The sequence below is a fragment of the Gorilla gorilla genome, chromosome 1 (assembly GCF_029281585.2).
Source record: "Gorilla gorilla gorilla isolate KB3781 chromosome 1, NHGRI_mGorGor1-v2.1_pri, whole genome shotgun sequence".
Classification (NCBI taxonomy): Eukaryota; Metazoa; Chordata; class Mammalia; order Primates; family Hominidae; genus Gorilla; species Gorilla gorilla.
In genome coordinates this window covers 55242054-55262613 of record NC_073224.2, presented here as the reverse complement: position 1 = coordinate 55262613, position 20560 = coordinate 55242054, and the positions used below count along the sequence as shown (strand labels likewise).

Genomic DNA, 20560 nt, shown 5'->3' with positions numbered 1-20560 from the left:
GAAGAGGTAGACCTGGGATTCTAATGCAAGCTCATCTATTTCTGAGTCCTCTGGGTCCCAGTCACCATGCTGTGGCCCTTGCATATTTAAGAGGGGCTGCTCATGATAGGCATACAATACATCAGTGCTGGCCCTCTTCCTCGGCCTTCTCCTTTTCCAACCCCCTGAACCAGCAGGGGACATACTCAGGCCCCTAGGAACACCCCTAAGGGAGGAAAATTCCCCTAGCCACATGGTTGGGAGCCAGTTCCAAGCACTGTTTTGTTACAGACACAAAAGCCCTTCTCCCTCTGGGGGAGACCCACAGCTCCATACAGGCCTCCCCTTGTTTTCCCTGGCTCCGTGTCAGGGGCCCACATCCAGCAGGGCCCCAGGGAATCAAGAACATGGGCGGAGAAATGGGTGAAACCCAAGGACCTGCCAGTAAGGAAAATCTGCTCAGGACATCTCTTAGCTAGGCTGCTCTTTTGAGCCTGGTCATTTAGTTAGGGCAAGGGTGGGGGGTCTCCCCTCAAGAGCCCAGTGAAAGGACAGGGCTCTATTGCCTTGAGATGAAAAGTGATGACTCTATCCCTAGCCAGGAAGGGTTTCAGGCAGTGCCTGTGGATGAGGTCCTGTCCCCCTCTGCCCACAAGAGGACCCCTCCAGGTGACCCTGCCTGTGGGGAAGAGGCTCAGCTGGAGGGAACCCTGGCAACAGGCAGGGCTCAGTCTTCACTCCACCTCCTCCCTTTCTGCCCTTCTCTCCAACAGCCAAATTCTGCCTGTAGGGAGGCCGAATTGCCTTAAAAGGAAACCTGTTTCTCAGAGTTCATGGAGTGCCTTAGAGGGACACTTGGCTCCTTCTTAATTGCCTTCCCAGCTCTCCGGCACAGAGGCCCTGCAGAAGGCTGGGACAAGAGAAGTTCCCAAGGTCAGAGTTCAGGCTGTACAGGTCAATGGTTAGGAAAACAGGAGCTGGGATTCGATCAATACGGATTTACCCCTTCCTAGCTGAATGATCTTGGGCAAGTTACTTTCCTTTCTGAGTGTCAATTTGCTTGTCTCTAAAATGGACCGTATATGGACTCTCTAAAATTCAGCTGTAAGGATTAAATGAGGAGGTATGGAAGTGATGGCCAGCACACTGTAAGTGCCCGCCCCTCTGACTACCACTCACATGACTGGCCCAGTCATACCTCAACTTCACACTGCTAGATGTGGGCCAGCCATCCACATGTAGCTAGTCCACAAATGGAAGGAGCGAGGCTTAAGAAGTAACATGCCAAATAGGGCCAGGAACTCCTGATTCATCTGCTAGCCCAGCGAATGAGTCTGGGACAAGTTACTTGCCCTTCTTTGGGGTTTAGCTCCCCCCACCTGTCTGTGATGTCCCATTTCACTCTGTTGACCATCTCAACAGAGAACAGAGCTTGAATTTTCTACTGAATGGCTGGAAACACCTGGTCAGCTGTTTTCCTGAAACGGCTGGCGGCTAGAAGCCTGCTGTGTCTGCTGCTGCATCTTCCTAGCCTGGCTGTCCCATTAGGACTGTACCCAGATCCCCAGTTAGGACCGTACCCAGATCCTCAGCCTTGAGACAAGAAAGCCAAGGTGGCAGCTCTTACAGCAGCAGCAAAAGGAGAAGAAAAAGGTCACAGACTCTCACAGTCACCCCAAATCTCATGAAAGTCAGGCTCGGCTGGGTGCGGTGGCTCACACCTGTAATCCTTGCACTTTGGGAGGCCGAGGCAGGCGGATCACTTGAGGTCAGGAGTTCGAGACCAGCCTGGCCAACGTGGTGAAACCCCATCTTTAATAAAAATACAAAAATTAGCCGGGTATGGTGGCGGACACCTGTAATCCCAGCTACTCAGGAGGCTGAGGCATGAGAATTGCTTGAAACAGGAGATGGAGGTTGCAGTGAGCAGCGATCGTGCCACTGCACTCCAGCCTGGGCAATAAAGCAATACTCAGTCTCAAAATAAATAAATAAATAAATAAATAAATAAATAAAGTCTGGCTCAGGTGACAGGTTGAAGGAACCATCACAGAGATGTAAAATCCCTAACTGCCAGCCACCAGTGTCTGAAGGCAAGCCCCTTCTTATCAAACCCTTCAAAACCATCCCATATCTTTATTTCTCCAGTGGAAAAATCCCATCTCTCCCATTCCAAAATCATTTATTCCCTAGGGCCAAAGAGTGACTGACTGCACAGGGTTAAAGTCCCCACCCACTTGCTCCAGTAGAAACCTGTCAGATGTTTATCTAGCTCCCTCGCATTAGCTGAGCTGCTTGGTATCTGCCAGGTGGACAGGAGGGCTGGCATCCCTTCCAATCTGCAGCTTGGCTTTTGCCTCCATGCCCCAGTGTCCAGAGAGCAGCTGAGGGCAGAGAGAGGAGGGGGCCGGGCTGGTCAGGGCTCAGAGCCAAGTCTTAGAGGTGACACCTGAGAGCTCAGGAAATCAGCCTCTCCTGAAGCTCAGGGTCACGGGTAGGGGGAGAATGGCTGCCATGGAGATGGGGCAGGCTTGGCCTCAGCTTTCCATGTCCCGCCTCATGTTTCCTTCAGAACCGTGCACATGACCCGCCTCTCTGAAAAGGTAACCAGCATCACTGAGCTACCATCAATCCAGGCCCCATGGGCCTCCAGAACTTGACTGTCATTCTAGGTCAGGAATCCTTCTCTCTATCGAATGAGCTTTCTCTTTTCAAATCCATGTCCAGTGGCCCTTGTGAGACTGTGAGCTGACAAGGGCGGTATATGTCTCTCCCTTTCCCCACTTGCCCCCAGTGCCTTCTAGAGCAGAGCTCCCTACTCTTGGAGTTCAGAAGTTTGCAGGGCGCAGTGGCTCATTCCTGTAATCCTAGCACTTGGGGAGGCTGAGGTGGGCGGATCATTTGAGGTCAGGAGTTTGAGACCAGCCTGGCCAACAGCGTGAAACCCCATCTCTACTAAATATACAAAAAAAAAAAAAAAATTAGCTGAGTGTGATGGTGCACACCTGTAATCCCAGCTACTTGGGAGGCTGAGGCAGGAGAATTGCTTGAACCCGGAGGCAGAGGTTGCAGTGAGCCAAGATCGTGCCACTGCACTCCAGCCTGGGGGACAAAAGTGAAACTCTGTCTCAAAAAAAAAGAAGTCTGAAGGTCAACACAGGTAGAAATGGAGGTCGATGACTTCTTTGTAGTATTTCAAAACTTCTACAGGAAATCCTGTATTATAATAAAGCCTCATAGACAAATTAACAGATGGGGTTTCCTTGCTTTTATCCAGATCTGTAATGATGTTGGTTATTCCATGCTGAACAAAATGGTCTGAATGATTTTTCTTTGATTAATTTTTTAAAAGTTAAAACACATTAGCACTTAGGCCTTAAAAACACAGGTCGTTTGCAGCTGACATCCCAGGAAGCACCAACCCACGCCACCCCTGCATAAAGAAAGCCAGGCACACAGTCGGGGGTAGGGGGTGCTGGCTGCCTAGCTGGGGCTGAGCTCCAGCTGCTAACCTTCCATTTCTTCCCCTGTTGTCACCGCTGAAGACTCAGACGCTGCCTTCTGGCCCTGGGGAAGCACTGGAAATACCAGAGTCTGGAAATGCTAGCTGCCCCCGTATTTACACACTTTACCATACATGGGAATTACTCAGTGCTGGCGTCAGACACATTCCTGGGTAGCTGCGTAGTACAGGCACGTCATTACCATATAAATTCTTGACAACTAGAAACAGCAGTCAGAACCCAGGACCCCTCCACCTCACCTTCTCTGCCCTCCCCTCAAGTTTTGCTAGCTCTCTCTTTCTCAAGCAGGCTCTTTTCCAGGCTTCTTTTCTTTCTGCAAACCTGGCTCTGAAACTCAAACATGCAGAGCTGGTGAAAGCATATCCATTAGTGGCTGGGAACTAACTCTCAGGGGTCCCCTCTGCTCCTACCTGGCCGTGCAACAGACTGAAAACCCGGAGGTCAGGAGTTCTAACCCTGATCCATCCAAGTGAAAGATATCTTCCTTAAATAGTTTATAAGCCACTGTAAAGCACCTTGTAAAGCTGATGTGTTTCACAAATGGCAGATATTTCCTTAGTGAGTTGATCTGGAAAAAGGAAATGTAGAGGAGCAAAGAAAAATAATAAGGTAGTGACTGAGCATACGTTTTGGAAACAGTCAGCTTATGTTTGAATGGCAGCTCCACAACTGATCAGCTGTGATCCTGAGCAAGTTTCTTACTACCTCTGAGCCTCAGTTTCTCCATTTGTAAAATGGAGAGCATCAGTAGCTACCTCATAAATTGTCCAAGATAACACATGTGAAGTATTTCTCACACTGTCTGGTACACCGCAAGTGCAGACATCTGGTTATCCTTATCTTAAGGAGAGGCCAACTCTAACATTTATCGTTCAGGTTTGTATCTCTTTTGATATTTGACAATATGCCCTGAGTAATGCCAAATGGCTGACTTGGAGGAAAAAGTCTTTTTATTCTCACTAGCACCTCTTTGGATCCCAAAATATTTAACGCATGTGTCTTCATCTGGCAAGCCAACGTTTCACAATAAGCTAGGCTTACATACATATTTAAAACTTTAACAACCTGCCAGAAAAGCCTTCCCAATTTGCTTCCCACACCAGGGATGGACAGTGAATTAAAAACTATGTTGCTAGGCGCAGTGGGTCATGCCTGTAATCCCACCACTTTGGGAGGCTGAGGTGGTGGTGGGGACAGGGAGGGGATCACTTGAGGCCAGGAGTTCGAGACCAGACTGGCCAATATAGTGAGACGCTGTCTCAAAAAAAAAAAAAAAAAACACCAGGCCGGGCGCAGTGGCTCATGCCTGTAATCCCAACACTCTGGGAGGCCGAGGCAGGTGGATCACCTGAGGTCAGGAGTTCAAAAACAGCCTGGCCAACATGGCGAAATGCCGTCTCTACTAAAAATACAAACAATTAGCTGGGCATATTGGCAGACACCTGTAATCCCAGCTACTTGGAAGGCTGAGGCAGGAGAATCACTTGAACCCAGGAGGCAGAGGTTGCAGTGAGCCAATGTCACGCCATTGCACTCCAGCTTGGGTGACAGAGCAAGACTGCCTCAAAACAAAAACACACAAAAAAGCCCAAAAAAAACTACGCCTTTTTTCTCTCACCTGCTTGTCAATCTACCCAAGTGGAAAAACTGGCTAGCAACTATTTGCAAGGTTTATGAGTATCCCGTAGGCCAACTCAGCGGAAAGACCATTGCTACCCCACTCATTCATCAAATGTTTACTGATCACTCAGTCAAGTGTCACTACACTCCCAGGCTGCAACTCTGGCCCAGTCAGGACTCACTAGCTCCAGAGGCAGATGCACATGTGTGCAACTAAAAGAGCAAACACCTGGGCCAGGAAGGCAGGTGCTAAGACAGACCAGAGGCAAATAGGCCACAGCACCCCTGTTTTTCCCATTTTATTAGCAGGCCAATTGCAGAGTTGATGGGCCTTCTCTTTAGTTTCTCTCCTGCTTCCTCCCCATACCCTCCATCCTGGGCATCTCAGGCCTTGCAGACAGTTCTCTCCTCCCTCTCCTCTAACCCACACTACACCCTCTGCAGGATAAACTTCCTTCCTCCTCTGACTGCCTCCGCCCCGGATATCCTCTCCAAGGCAAAGAGTCATTCCCTGGAAGACCGTGAGCAGGAGGAGGCTGGATTTAGGAAACAATGGGTAAAAGCTGCCCACCAGCAGCTGAGGGCTGAGGACAGTCTCTCTCAAAAGAGGTAGCCAGAAACCAGCTGGAGAGTCAGGAGGCAGCAGTTGAGTGAGAGCAGTTGAGGGGAGGCTCAGTACCCATCCCCAAATCCCACCTGGGGAAAATCCCCAACATGCAGTCTGAGAGGACAGAGGGAGACAACCAGCACCTCCAGCCTCCTTAGCTTCTGGGAGGAAGGCAAGGGATGAGGGGAGGACAAGAAAGACAGTAACTGAGAGATCACTCCTGTGTTGGAGGTTCTGTGTAATATGCTCCCCAAGTAGCATCCCTGAAAGAAACTGAGACATTGAGAAGTTAAATAGTTTGTCCAAGGAAACCTGCGTGTTAAGTGGCAAATCCAAGAGTCAAAACTCTGCCTTCCAAACAATCCCACCAAGACTCCAAGCCACCTCTTCATGATATACTGATATACTTTCTACCAGGGCCCAGTGGATTTCCTCGGTGCCACTGTGATAGTATCCCAGCGTGGGGAGAGCCTGCCCATTCATTCACTCTCAGGGAGCAGCGGGTGGGTGGCTGGAGCCCAGGGCTCTAGGCAGAGCCTGAGCCCACTATTGCTCCAGCCGATTCCTGGGTCCTGGTTAGTTCACAACAGCACCAGAACCAGAAGCATGCAAAATATTCTCTAGTCTGTACCAGTAGATACAATACCTGCCTCAGAGGGCTGATTGTTAGCTAACACATTGTGATTTGCTTTAAATGTGCTCAATACCAGCCCCTTTATCACTTCCCAGCTTTCAAGGACTGAGGCCACAAAACACTGACTGCAGGCTCTTTCAGGTTTCAGTAACCATCACCACCTAGCACCAAGATTTGGAGTGGAGAGGTTTCCATGCAGTTCTTTCACAAGAGGGAAAACTCACACCTGCGCTCAGGGACACAGATGTCCAAGGTCAGGCCCAGATGTTTGCCCCACCCCGCCCGCGGGCATTTTCTCCCCAGCAGGAGGGTGAGGGAGGGGGTGGCACGGATGCCCTCATCTCTCTGCCATACAATGAGTGTCAGTGGCGCGCAGAATCGCCGATTGTTCTGCCCGACTTGCAGGCGGTTGCGGGGAGCCGGGTCGCCCTGGGTCACGCACACGCGGAAGTCAACTGTGTCCAGGAAGCCCAGGAAGGCCCGGGATGGGGAGGGACCTAGTGCCTCCAGAAAAGAGCAGCACTGCCGGGCTAACTGCGGTCACTTCTCACAGTTCCCCGCCTGCGACAGCCCCGGGGCTGCGGCGGGGCTGGCAAGACCGGGAGGGGCTGAGTGCGTGCCCAGGCGCCCCTCCGCGGCGGGCAGAGCCGCGCGACTCAAGGCGCACTCACCTGGCAGCTGGCTCGGCGGCGCAGGGGCGGCAGGCGCTCTCGGAAGTGGCGGCTGGGTGCGCCCAGCCTGCGCGCCGTTTTGTTCCGCTCCGGGGAAGGCGTGTCCCGGGCCACGCCAACCAGTGGGCTTTGCACACTGCACCACTCCAGAGCTGATGTCATGGCGCGAAGCCCGGCGGTGCTGCCCTCCCAGGCCCCGGGAAGGCCGGCCGGCAGGGGCGGGGGCAGGAGTCGCCGACTCTGGGGTTGCTCCGAGCTCGTGCTGCGGTCCCACTGTGCGCCCTGTCGCCGCCACTGCGGAAGACGTCTTGCACGTGCGAGGGGCATTTCAGGAGTTTCCTGTCTGTCAGGTGAGAAGGCGGAGATATGACCTTAGAGGTCAGACCCATGATAAACTTGAGCCCCTAACGAAAGGGTGTCTCGAATTTACTTGTTCTGGTGGCAGAGGGTAAGGGACACATCTTGGGCGCCAGGGTAAGACAGACCCTTCCAGGGCAGGTCTGATTCTGCCCATTCACTCACTAGCTGGGCCCTGGGCCTAGACAGCCCTTCTGGGTTCAGGGTCATCTGTGAACGGCGTGTAATCTACAGGGATGTGAAGGGCTAAAAGGAGATCCTGTAGGACCCGCAGACCTTCAGCAGCACCCGGCATGTAATAGACACTCAATAAATGTAACTCCCCCCTCCAACAGCTCTTGCCCCTCAGTTTTTCCCAGTCTTCTCTGCTACCCTAAGGACAACACCTGGAAAAAGGTGTTCTCCCGCAAAAGCAGCAGTTCTGAAAAGTGGGTGCCTCCATAGAGGCTTTTCTCTGGGGCTCCAACCTTCAGTAGGACAGACACAGGCTCAGGCCACTCAGGCTACCCCTGGGGCAATTTCCAGGGGACATTCTGTCCGCACCTCCTCACCCGGTCCCCAGCCCTTCCTGAGTGCCCCGTGCAGGCATTTCAGGGAGCAGAGAAGCTCACAGCCTCCAGCTGGTCACCCTACACCCCAGGTGGCCCATAGATGCAGCTGCTACGTCTTCCACCCTGGGCAGGTGTCAAGGGTTCAGGCCCCAACCGGCTTCACTTAAAGCCCTGGTTTGCTGAATCAACTTTTTGCCAGGAATAAAGTTCAGCATCTTATGATCTAGAAAATGAAGTATTTGGCCAGGCACTGTGGCTCACGCCTGTAATCCCAGCACTTTGGGAGGCCGAGGCAGGCAGATTGCTTAAACCCAGGAGTTCGAGACCTGGTGAAACCCTGTTTCTACAAAAAAAATTTAAAAAATTAGCCAGGCGTAGTGGTGTGTGCCTGTAATCCAAGCTACTCGAGAGGCTGAGGTGGAAGGATCACTTGAACTCGGGAGGCAGAGGTTGCAGTGAGCCAAGATTGCACCACTGCACTCCAGCCTGGGCGACAGAGCAAGAGTGTGCCTCAAAAAAAAAAAAAAAAGTGTTTATCTAGGTTTTTCTTGCTTTCTACCGTAAGTAACATCTTTCCTTTGGCCAGGTCCATCCTATAAACAAGGCCCTCCGAGATTAAAATGTCTAGAAGCACACAACCAGTGTTTCTTGCAGATTGGGCCATCTTCATCTGACCCAACCAAGATGTAGGAGGAGAAACCAGAAGAATTTCTGGTTACGGCTGCACTGACCAAACAATAGTTAAACAGGTCCATTAAACTGCAGAACCACCATCAGTGTCAGAGACCGAGGGCTTCCACCCAAAGATGGCGATCCCATGGGATTTCCCCCTCTCCTTTCAATTCTCAGTATCTTGGAGAGATGAGCCTCGGAGTTTTGCCCAGGATTTTACAAAAGGGCAAACTCCTACATTTCCTTCTTTGGTCTGGGTTTGTCCTCTCTGGAGTTGTGGGACTGTTGATAGATTTCCCTGTGAGGACATGCCAACCTGTGCTGTGAAATGGCTTTAGGTAGATCCAGAAAAAGAAGAGCAGTCACTGCAGTCACACTTGGATTTCTCCTAGATCTTAAAGCACCTTGTAAACAGAGTGGCTGTACAATGTGTCATCTAAACCAGAATGCTTTGGACAGTAAGTGGTATGTGGTAGTATTCGTAACTACACTAAGGCAACAGGACTATCTCAGGCAGTCCAGGGCAGATGGTCACCCCACTTTTCCACCCAAAGACTGTCAGGTCACTTGTCTTAGGAGCTGTCTATGCAGAGCTACAGATGAAGCCAAGTAGGACCTGCCTTGTTTGGTGTTTTTCCAGAACCTCTCACCTTCTGACTATATTATTCTCCCAGCCTGCTGCCAGTTACTTGGGCTTGGTCTTAGATAGCACATTTGCAGATAAAGAAGACTTGAGGGATGAGGAAGGGCTTTGGGATTGAGTTGAGTCAAAGGTGATGCTGGGGTTACCCACCATGCAAACAGGAACAATCCTGATGTTGAAATCACAGAAAAATCAGTGAATGTCATCAATACTTGGGACATCCTTAAGGCAGAGATTCTCATTCTGCAGAGGTTCTCATTCTGGCTGACCTCATTTATATAACCATGTCTAGACTGGCCCGAGCTGGTCAGCAGCACCCACATCTGCAGAGACAATGCAGTCAGAGCTCATCACCAATAAATTGTCTGCTAGGGGTTCTAGAAGGAGGCTTGCTTGGCACACTTAGGGGCTTACCTGCTTCTCAGGACTCTCACAAATGTCTAACCTTTTCAGTATCTTTATGTTCTCTCTGTGCACTCTATTTCCCAACACCTCTGGGTTGGTATTTGATGGCTGCTAGGAATGAAGTGGGGCCTGTTACAGGCAGGAAGTAGGGCCCCTGTCCTCCAGCTTCCAACTTTGTCTGCCACTTCCTCTGGCATCTTTTCTTCTCTTTCCTCCCTCATCAGCATCCTGATGCTACATCTTCTCTCTCCTCTCCTGTGGTGAAACCCTTCTTTTCCGCATTGATCCCAAGTGAAGGGGACCTGAGTGTGAGGCTGAGGAAAGAGTAAGGGAATGTGTCTGGCTTAGCTCTGCTCATCATCCCAGAGAAATTAGAGATCCAGTCTGGGCTGGAGATCTTCTTGTCCATCCTTCCATCCATCTGTCCATCCATCCATTCATTCATTCACCCATCCATCCACTTGTTCATCCATCTGTCTCTCCATCCATCCATCCATCCCTCCATCCATCCATCCATCCATCCGTCCATCCACCCGTTCATCCATGTATCCATCCAACCATTCACTCAGAAGACATTTATTGGGGCCCCACTCTGTGCTGGTCTCTAGGTTCTGGGAATACAAGGAAGCCTATAACTTGGATCCTGACCTCAAGAAGTTTACTCATCTAATGGTCTAAAAAAAGAAAAAAAAAAATCCAGCCCTAAACTTGCAGTTTGAGTCTCAGCTCTGTCATCTATGATTTAAAATACTAATGATGGCTGGCGCAGTGGCTCATGCCTTAATCCCAGCACTTTGGGAGGCCAAGGCCAGCAGATCACTTGAGGTCAGGAGTTCAAGACCAGCCTGGTCAACATGGTGAAACCCCATTTCTACTAAAAATAGAAAAATTAGCCGGGTATGGTGGCATGTGCCTGTAATCCCAACTACTGTGGAAGCTGAGACAAGAGAATCGCTTGAACCTGGGAGGTGGAGGTTGCAGTGAGGCGAGATCCAACCACTGCACTCCAGCCTGGGTGACAGAGTGAAACTGTGTCTCAAAAAAACAAAAAACGAATAAAATACTGTTGATAATGAGGAATAATTATAATTATTAAGCATTTACTACCTGTCAGGTACTTTACACAATTGTCCCCTTTAATCTTCGCAGTAGCTGTATGAAGTAAGGACTATTTTTACCCCCTGCTTTGCATGTGAGGAGACCAGGGCTTACAGCAGTAGCTAACTTAGTAGCTTTGTGACCATGGCCTAGACCTCAGCTTTCCTCATGTGTGAAATGGGAGGTTGGACTAACTCAGTATTCTCCAAAATTTCCACTGAGGTACCTCTGACAGCAAAGAGGTAAATGTAAGGAACCCACAGTGTTGTCAGAATCAATCCACTCCCAGTCCTTGAAGTCTTGGGGTTTATTGCAAAAATTTATTTGAATTTTGCATTCTCCTTGGCACATAACTGTATTTGTCTTCATAAAAAGATAATGTTTAAAATGACTCACTGGCCAGGCACGGTGGCTCACACCTGTAATCCCAACCCTTTGGAAGGCTGAGGCAGGTGGATCATTTGAGTCTAGAAGTTTGAGACCAAGTTTGGCAACATGGTAAAACCCAGTCTCTACAAAATATACAAAAATTAGCTGGACATGGTGGCATGCTTGTAGTCCCAGCTACTAGGGACGCTGAGGTGGGAGGATCGCTTGAGCCCAGGAGGTAGAGGTTGCAGTGAGCCGTACTATACTCCACTGTACTCCAGCCTGGGTGATAAAGTGAGACCCTGTCTCAAAAAATAAATGAATAAATAAATAAAATTACTTACTGTTCAGAGAAATGGAGTTCTTAGGAAATGTATCATGCTTGGTGGGTAGTATCTCTGTGGGCCCCTGGGAATATGACTAGGCCCGCCTACCCACATAGGTGATCTGCAAGGCTCTCCCTGGCTCTGGCACTGTTCGGCTGTGCCTAGGCTAGGATAAGGCAAGTCAAAGGGGGCTTGTGGAATAAGGCCCAGCATTTGCTTTCAGTCCCTGTATTCATGTTTTCTAAGGAGGATTCCTAGAATCTCTCAGGGTTTGCTGGAGAAATGAGCTTGGCAGCCAGAGGCAAATGAAAATCGGAAAAGGCAGTGTATACATGTTATAAAAATAAAATGCTTAGAGGCAAGAAAAGGAGAAATCCATTTAGAAAGGAACAAAATAAAAACTCTAGGGGGTTCCTGATCCAGAAATCTCTTCTGATTTTCAGGCTGAAATTTACACTGTGAAGCTCCAGGGGAGCTTAAAAGGTGGTATTCAGAAATGCACTGGGGTGGCTCAGGGTTGGGTCCTTAAGAACACTGTGAAACAGTCTAGATAGGTTTTTAAATGACCACTTCCTCTTCCCCTCCCCTTGGCCTGAAATTGATGTAAGGTCACTTCCCTCCTGCTCCCTCTGCAGCCACTGCCTCTGTCCCAAACAGGCAAAACTGTGGAGTGGCTCTCACAGCCAAAGTGTGGGGAGGGGAAAGCAGGAGGAGCTGGGGACTCAGGGCAGGAGCAGGCGGCAGGGAGCTCCCGGGCAGCTGGCTGTGCATGGCTCCACTGTTCCAAGCCTGACAGGCTCTAGGGAAGTGCGGCCACAGGGAGCTGGCTGAAGGCTCAGGAGAGGCTTTTCTGACAGGCCCAGTTCCAATCACGCCAGCTCCTAATCTACTGATCAGTTTGCTTTTCTCCTGCTTTAAAATCTCTTTCTCCCTGTTCTCCTGGTCCCTAGCCATACCACCTTCACTGCTCTGATCTTATCTATGATCACCTGGCCAATCTACTTAGAGCAGTGAAGTAGACTGAAAATAACCAGACTTTCAGCAAAACTCTTTTTTTTTTTTTTTTTTTTTTTGAGACGGAGTTTCAGTCTGTTGCCCAGGCTGGAGTGCAGTGGGGCGATCTATGCTTACTGCAACCTCCGCCTCCTGGGGTCAAGCGATTCTCCTGCCTCAGCCTCCCAGCCTGGGACTACAGGCATGCGCCACCGCACCCAGCTAATTTTTGTATTTTTAGTAGAAAACCTGCAACACGGCGTTTCACCATGTTGGCCAGGCTGGTCTCAAACTCCTGGCCTCAGGTGATCCGTGCACTTCGGCCTCCCAAAGTGCTGGGATTACAGGCGTCAGCCACTGCATCCGGCCTTGGCAAGACTCTTGACGCCTGTCCTCCATCGGGGTCGATTATATTAAATTACACTGACAGAAGAAAGGATTGGATGACTTTTGAAGAACTATTTCAACTCAAAGACAAGCTAAGGAAACATTGAGTTCACTCACCTGGAAGGTCTTGGAGGGCAGGAATTGTAGCTTACCCTCCTTTGTAGCCACACAGAGCCTTGCATGGAGTAGGTGCTCAGTATTTTATGAACGTGTGCGTGGATAAAGCCATAGTTTGCAAGAAACCACGAATAAGCTTGCCACCTGCTGGTAAACTTGTGAAAGACACCTCGCCGCGCCTCGGCTCCCCCAAGTGGCCGTACACTGTAATCCTAAGAAAACCCTCAGCTTGGACAATCCTTTCTTTCCAAGGAGCCCTTTGTTACAGGAAGTCCCAATCCAGACCCCAAGAGAGGGTTCTTGGATCTCACGCAAGAAGGAATTCAGGGCAAGTCCATAGAGTAAAGTGAAAGCAAGTTTATTAGGAAAGTAAAGGAATGAAAGAATGGCTACTCCATAGACGGAGCAGCCCTGAGGGCTGCTTTTTGCCCATGTTTATGCTTATTTCTTGATTATGTGCTAAACAAGGGGTGGATTATTCATGACTCCCCTTTTAGACTATATAAGGTAACTTCCTGACGTTCCCATGGCATTTGTAAACTGTCATGGCACTGGTGGGAGTGTAGCAGTGAGGACAGGTCACTCTCGTCGCCATCTTGGTTTTGGTGGGTTTTGGCGTTCTTCTTTACTGCAAGCTGTTTTATCAGCAAGGTCTTTATGACGTGTATCTGGTGCTGACCTCCTATCTCATCCTGTGACTTAGAATGCCTTAACCGTCTGGGAATGCAGCCCAGTAGGTCTCAGCCTTATTTTACACATCCCCTACACAAGATGGAGTTGCTCCGGCTCAAACACCTCTGACAACTTGATACTTATTCATAAATCCTTTTGACTCTAACTCATGATCCTACATTCTTAGCAGAGAAGCCAGAAATGTCCTAGGACACTAGTCAGTGAAAAAGGCCTTTGAAAGCCCTGGAAGCTGTTTTGCAACTCAGGACCCTCTCTTCTCCACTGGTAGATGTTCTCTCCCCAAGATTCCTTTCCCTATCCTTCACGCATCCAGACAGAGAAAGCCTGTATTGAGCACCCACTATGTGCCAAGCATTGGGCTAGGTGCCGAGAGATATGAATGGAGAATGGAGACTTTACAGGGAGGGGAGAGCTGAAGTGTGCACCCAGATGTGGGAGAGGAGACTGGCACAGGAAGAGCACCGGGAGTTCAGACAGGGAGAGAACTCCATTATGGGGATCAGAGAAGGCTTACATGGGAGGTGACAGGCTAATGAGCTGGGCCGTAAAGGGTGGTTAGGCTCATAATATATGGAGATGGACAGCATTCTGGTTACCTATTGCTCTGCAACAAACCACCCCAAACTTGGTAGTGTAACAGAGCGGTCATTTGTTTTTCTCTCTCATGGTTTTAGGGTTTTCCCAAGCTCAGCGGATTGTTCTTGCTGGGATCTCTCCTGTGATTACAGTCAAATGAGAGCTGGCTGGATTCTTCACTGAGTCTCCCTTACTCCTGTGGCTGGAGGCTGATGCTGGCTGTCAGCTGGGACCTCAGCTGAGGCTGTTAGCCAGAACCCCTACATGTGGTCTCTCCATGGGGCCTGGACTCTCTCACAGCATGGTGGCTGGTTGCAAGGACAAGCATCCCAAGAGAGAGCAGGAGAAAGTTGTCTCGCCTTTTGAAAACTGGCTTCGCAAGGCCCATAGCAGATCTTCCCCTGTGCTCCACTAGTTGAGACAGTCACGAAGCCCCACCCAGTTTCAAAGAAGGGGACAGAGACTCCATTTCCTGATGTGTGAGTGGCAAGGTTCTGGAAGAGTATGTGGAATGGAAAGTATTATTGCAACCATTTGGGGAAAATACAACTTGCTGCTGGCAGGAAGGTCATTTCAGGCGGAGATCTTCATTGATGGTACCTTCAGAAATGCATTTTTAGGAAAGAAAGTGGTTTTTACAGACTTGGCATTGCTAAGGGAAAACACAAGATTTTAGAAGTATTTACTGAGCCATCTTCACCAAGACTTAAGAGAAACATTTCTTTGAAGAGAATATGCTGAGGAAGAGGGAGATGACATTTGAAGTGGACTCCAAGGGGCAGACAGGAGGCTGGGATGGATGGCAGCTCACAGCTGGCAAAGGCAGTGGACTAGCAATCATGGGTAAAGGCCTACCAAGACTGATTCTTAGAGGGGGGAGAATTGACTTTGTGTTCTTATAGCAAGTGGCCAGGAATAACCAGATGCTGTGTCCAAGCTGAGTCCTCAAAAACAGTAGTAGGCAGGGGCCAAACCAGAAAGCAACAGTTAACAAAAACTGTATTGTAGCAAGAGAGATAAGATAAGCGCACAAGTGTAACCACCCAACGGGTTCACCTTGTCTGCTGCCTAGACAGAGCCGATTTATCCAGACAGGAGAATAGCAATGGAGAAAGTAATTCACGCAGACCCGGCTGTGCAGGAGACTGGAGTTTTATTATTACTCAAATCAGTCTCTCCGAGCATTCAGGGATCAGAGTTTTAATTTGGCAAGTAGGGGCTTGGGAAGTGGGGAGTGCTAATTGCTCAGGTTGGAGATGGAATCATAGAGGGTCGAAGTGAGTTTTTTGTGCTATTTTCTGTTCCTTGGTGGGATGGCAGAACTGGTTGAGCCAGATTACAGTTCTGGGTTGTGTCAGCTGATCCACCCAGAGTGTAGGGTCTGCAAGATATCTCAAGCACTGATCTTAGGTTTTACAACAGTAGTGTTATCCCTAGGAACAATTTAAGAAGGTTCAGATTCTTGGAGCCAGAGACTGTGTGACCCCTAAACTGTAATTTCGAATCTTGTAGCTAATTTGTTAGCCCTGCAAAGGCAGACTGGTCCCCAGGCAAGAAGAGGGTCTTTTTGGGAAAGGTCTATTATTAATTTTGTTTTAGAGTCAAATCATGAACTGAATTCCTTCAGGGCCAAGTTATTTCCACCTATGCCCAGGAATGAACAAGGACAGCTTAAAGGTTAGAAGCAAAATGGTTAGGTAGGTCTGATTTCTTTACTGTCATAATTTCCTCAGTTATAATTTTGCAAAGGCAGTTTCACAAGCAACCACAAGGCATAGCAGCTATCATTTGGGGGTAATACAGGGAAGCAGGGAGCAGTCATCATGCATGAGCAAGAGCTGGGTCAGAGATAAGACACAGCCCCAGGTTAGAAGGCAGCTTCACAGAGATGAATAGGGAGTGAGATCAAGGACCACAGCAGAGGTTGACAGCCCAAGGCCCTTGATGGCACTATGACCTGAATGTCCAGGATCTTCCATGTCAACCACCAACTTTATAGGAAAGGGTGCATGAGCCAGGAATAATGGTGGTCAAGCTTGGCTGTGTGGGAAATAGGGAGTTTGCCTACCTGGCATCTGCTGAGTGTCTCAGTAGTGAGCTTCCAGCTACACAATATCTGGACCCTGAGACCCAAAGAGGAAGGAGACTTTGGCTTCCTTTACTATGGGCATTCTGTGACCCACCCTGGCGATGAAAAGGACTAAAGAACTACAAGATATTAAATCTACCTTATGTTTTTCACTTGCTTATGAGCACTGGAGCTCCATCACCTGAGCCCCCACTAAGTGCAGATGTATGTGACTTTAGAAAGGTTAGATTTACTCTTCGTAGCTCAGGGTATAAAGAAGTGGTCCCAATAAAAGTTTCCTTTGCTACAGGGGGCTGAGGACAATCATGAGGTTGTGAACTCTTTGAGGACAGGATTAGATCTTGGTCAATATCTGTATGCTCAGTGCCTAGGGTAGCATCTAGTTCATGCAAGGAAGGAAAGGAGAGAGGAAGGAAGGAAGGAAGGAAGGAAGGAAGGAAGGAAGGAAGGAAGGAAGGAAGGAAAGGAGGGAGTGGGGGAGAGGGAGGGAGGGAGGAGAGTCAGATAATACAGAGAGGCCATACCATGAATTCTTAGTCATACCTGACCTGGCCACTCCAGGAGCACCAGAAGAGTTGCTGGAAGCCCACATAGACATATGGTATATGATAACATTTTTTTTTAAAGAGATATAATTCACATGTCATATGATTTGCCCTTTTAAAGTGTACATTTCAATGGTTTTTGGTATATTTACAGTTTTGCAATCATCGCCACAGACCATTTTAGAACGTTTTATTAACCTAATAAGAAAGCCTGTACCCATTTGCAATCACTCCTGCCTTTTCCTGCAACATCCCTAGCAACTGAAACTGTCTTTGCAAAAATTACAGCAATGAGAAAATTATCACAGTGAAAGAGATCCGACCTAACTGACTCCATCTTGCTTCTAATCTCCAAGCTGCTCTTGTTCATTCCTGGGCGGAGGCTAAACTAACTTTGGGAGGAATTCAGCTTATAACTTAACTTTGAAGCAAAGATGAAAACAGCCTTTTCCCTTAACACAGCCCCTTCTTGCTTGGGGACCAGACTGCTTGCGTAGCACTAACAAATTAGCCTCAAAATTAATGCTGACAGTCCGGGCGCACAGTGGCTCAGGCCTGTAATCCCAGCACTTTGGGAGGCCGAGGTGGGCAGATCACCTGAGGTCAGGAGTTGGAGACCAGCCTGCCCAACATGGTGAAACCCTGTCTCTACTAAAATTACAAAAATTAGCTGGGAGTGGTGGCGGGGGCCTGTAGTCCCAGCTACTCGGGAGGCTGAGGCAGGAGAATCGCTTGAACCCAGGAGGCGGAGGCTGCAGCGAGCCAAGATCGTGCCACTGCATTCCAGCCTGGGCGACAGAGTGAGACTCAGTCTCAAAAGATTAATGCAGACAGGCCACGAGATTTTGAACCTCCCCCATTGCTCCGAAAGATAACATCACTATTGTAAAACCTAAGATCAGTGCTCCATTTTTCACACTGCATTCTGATGCACCAGCTGGCCCCACCCAGAGCGGTAATCTGGCTCAACCAGTTCTGGGATCTCACCCAGGAACAGAGGACAGGAAGAAAAATCCCACTTTGACCCCCTATGATTTCATCGCTGACCCAGCCAATCAGCATTCCCCACTTCCTGGCCCCCTACACACCAAATTATCCTTAAAAATTCCAGTCTCCAAATTTTCCAGGAGACTGGTTTGAGTAATAATAAAGCTTCTATCTCTCCTTCACCAAGTTTTTGTAAATTAAACTCTTCATTGCAACTCCCCTGTCTTGATAAATCTGCTCTGTCTGCGTATCGGGCAAGGAGAAGCCATTGGGTGGTTACACGAGTACTTATCCACTTTATGTTTCTATAAATTTGCCTGTTCCCTGTTCCGATTTTTTTTTTTTTTTTTTTTTTTTTTTTTTTTGAGACAGGGCCTGGCTCTGTCACCCAGGCTGGAGCACAGTGGCGCAATCACGGCTCACTGCAGCCTCTACTTCCTGGCCTCTAGCAATCCTCCTGCCTCAGTACCCTCTACCCCCTTGCCCAGTAGCTGTGACTACAGGTGCAGGCCACCAAGTCTGGCTAATTTTTATGTATTTTTTGTAGAGATGGGGTTTCGCCTTGCTGCCCAGGCTGGTCTCAAACTCCTGGACTCAAGTGATCAGCCCATCTAGGCCTCCCAAACTGCTGGGACTATAGGTGTGAGCCACCGCGCCTGGCCTGAACATTTCACATAAATGTTACCATACAATATGTGGTCTTTTGTGTCTAGTTTATTTTATATAACTTAAGGGAAAGCTTCCTCTTTGCCCTCTGAAGGATCACTGAAAAAACAACTGAAGAAAGGCAGATTAATTGGAGACAAGGCATATAAATTTATTAACATGCACGCGGGGGAGTACTGCAGAGTTACCCTAACCTCCCAGTGGGGTATAGGAGCTTACATACCATCTTTTTTTTGTTGTTTTTTTGAGACAGGGTCTCACTCTGTCACCCAGGCTGGAGTGCAGTGATGCAATCTCGGCTCACTGCAACCTCCACCTCCTAGATTCAAGCGATCCTCCTGCCTCAGCCTCCTGAGTAGCTAGGACTACAGGTGTATGCCACCATGCCTGGCTACTTTTTGTAGTTTTTGGTAGAGATATGGGGTTTCACCATGTTGGCCAGGCTGGTCTCAAACTCCTGACCTCAAGTGATCCGCCCGCCTCCGCCTCCCAAAGTGCTGGGATTACAGGCATGAGCCACCATTCTCGGCCCATACCATCTTGAGGTTACAAAATGAATGGGGACTCAGAGCATGGCCAAAAACAGATTATAGTGGTAAGCAGGTTTTAGTGGCAAGACACCTTATGGGAGGGGGAAAAGATGAGGCCTGGCTAGCATAAGTGGTCGTGTTAGGTAGATGAAATCTCACAGGTAGCAGCCGTCAGAAAGAATTGATGGTAAATACTTCTTTTCGACCTTTAAAGGTGTCAGAGTCTCAGTTAATTGTTCCTAAATCTAAAGAAGAGAAGCCCCACATCAGTGAAGATTTTATCCACTGATGCAAATCTCTCCCACCAAAGACAGCTTTGCAGGGCTACTTCTGTTTGCAAGGCCCTTTGAACAGCTGTCTCAAAATATGTCGAAGGATATTTTAAGGTGAAATATTTTTATTTGTTTCACTAACGTGTATAAATACTTCATTCCTTTTTTATTGCCAAATAATATGCACGGACATAGGACATTTTATTTATAAAGTCATCGGTGCTGGGTAAGGTGTCAGAGCCCCGCATCGAATAGTGGTTGACTCGCCGCTCGCAATGGCTCACGCCTGTAATCCCAGCACTTTGGGAGGCCAAGGCAGGTGGATCACCTGAGGTCAGGAGTTCCAGAGTTCCAGACCAGCCTGGCCAACATGGTGAAAACCCGTCTCTACTAAAAATACAAAAATTAGCCAGGTGTGGTGGTGCGTGGCTGTAATCCCAGCTACTCGGGAGGCGGAGACAGGAGAATCACTTGAACCCGGGAGGTGGAGGTTGCAGTGGGCCGAGATCGTGCCACTGCACTCCAGCCTGGGCCACAAGAGTGAAACTCAGTCTCAAAAAAAAAAAAAAAAAAAAGGGGGTTGACTCATGGGTTGGTAGGAAGAATTTACTGACAACAGTATAGGTTTGAAAAAGGAAAGTTTTATTAGAAAGAAAGAACGTGCCTTTCCAGCCCCCCACCCGGACCCTACAGCCACCGAGATGTTGATGCCTAAGAAGAACCGGATTGCCATTTATGAACTCCTTTTTAAGGAGGGAGTCATGGTGGCCAAGAAGGATGTCCACATGCCTAAGCACCTGGAGCTGGCAGACAAGAATGTGCCCAACCTTCGTGTCATGAAGGCCATGCAGTCTCTCAAGTCCCGAGGCTACGTGAAGGAAGTTTGCCTGGAGACATTTCTACTGGTACCTTACCAATGAGGGTATCCAGTATCTCTGTGATTACCTTCATCTGCCCTCGGAGATTGTGCCTGCCACCCTACACCGCAGCCGTCCAGAGACTGGCAGGCCTTGGCCTAAAGGTCTGGAGGGTGAGCAACCTGCAAGACTCACAAGAGGGGAAGCCAACAGAGATACCTACAAACAGAGTGCTGTGCCCCCTGGTGCCAACAAGAAAGCTGAGGCTGGGGCTGGGTCAGCAAACAAATTCCAGTTCAGAGATGGATTTTGTTGTGGACGTGGTCAGCCACCTCAGTAAAATTGGAGAGGATTATTATGCAATGAATAAACTTACAGTCAAAAAAAAAAAA

At 48.9% G+C, this 20560-nt stretch overlaps 1 protein-coding gene and 1 pseudogene across 2 annotated transcripts in view; one reads left to right on the top strand and one right to left on the bottom strand.

The window, feature by feature from the left end:
- Positions 1-7340, bottom strand: part of CSRP1 (cysteine and glycine rich protein 1) — a 23883-nt gene extending 16543 nt beyond the window's left edge. Inside the window, exon 1 of the mRNA XM_004028140.5 lies at positions 7036-7340. The gene's annotated coding sequence lies outside the window, so the exon portion shown is untranslated. The remainder of the gene's footprint in view (positions 1-7035) is intronic.
- On the top strand, positions 7216-20560 carry LOC129534054 (small ribosomal subunit protein eS10-like; annotated as a pseudogene). Its single transcript, XR_010135075.1, has 2 exons — positions 7216-7385; positions 14321-20560. The product of XR_010135075.1 is annotated as a small ribosomal subunit protein eS10-like (transcript).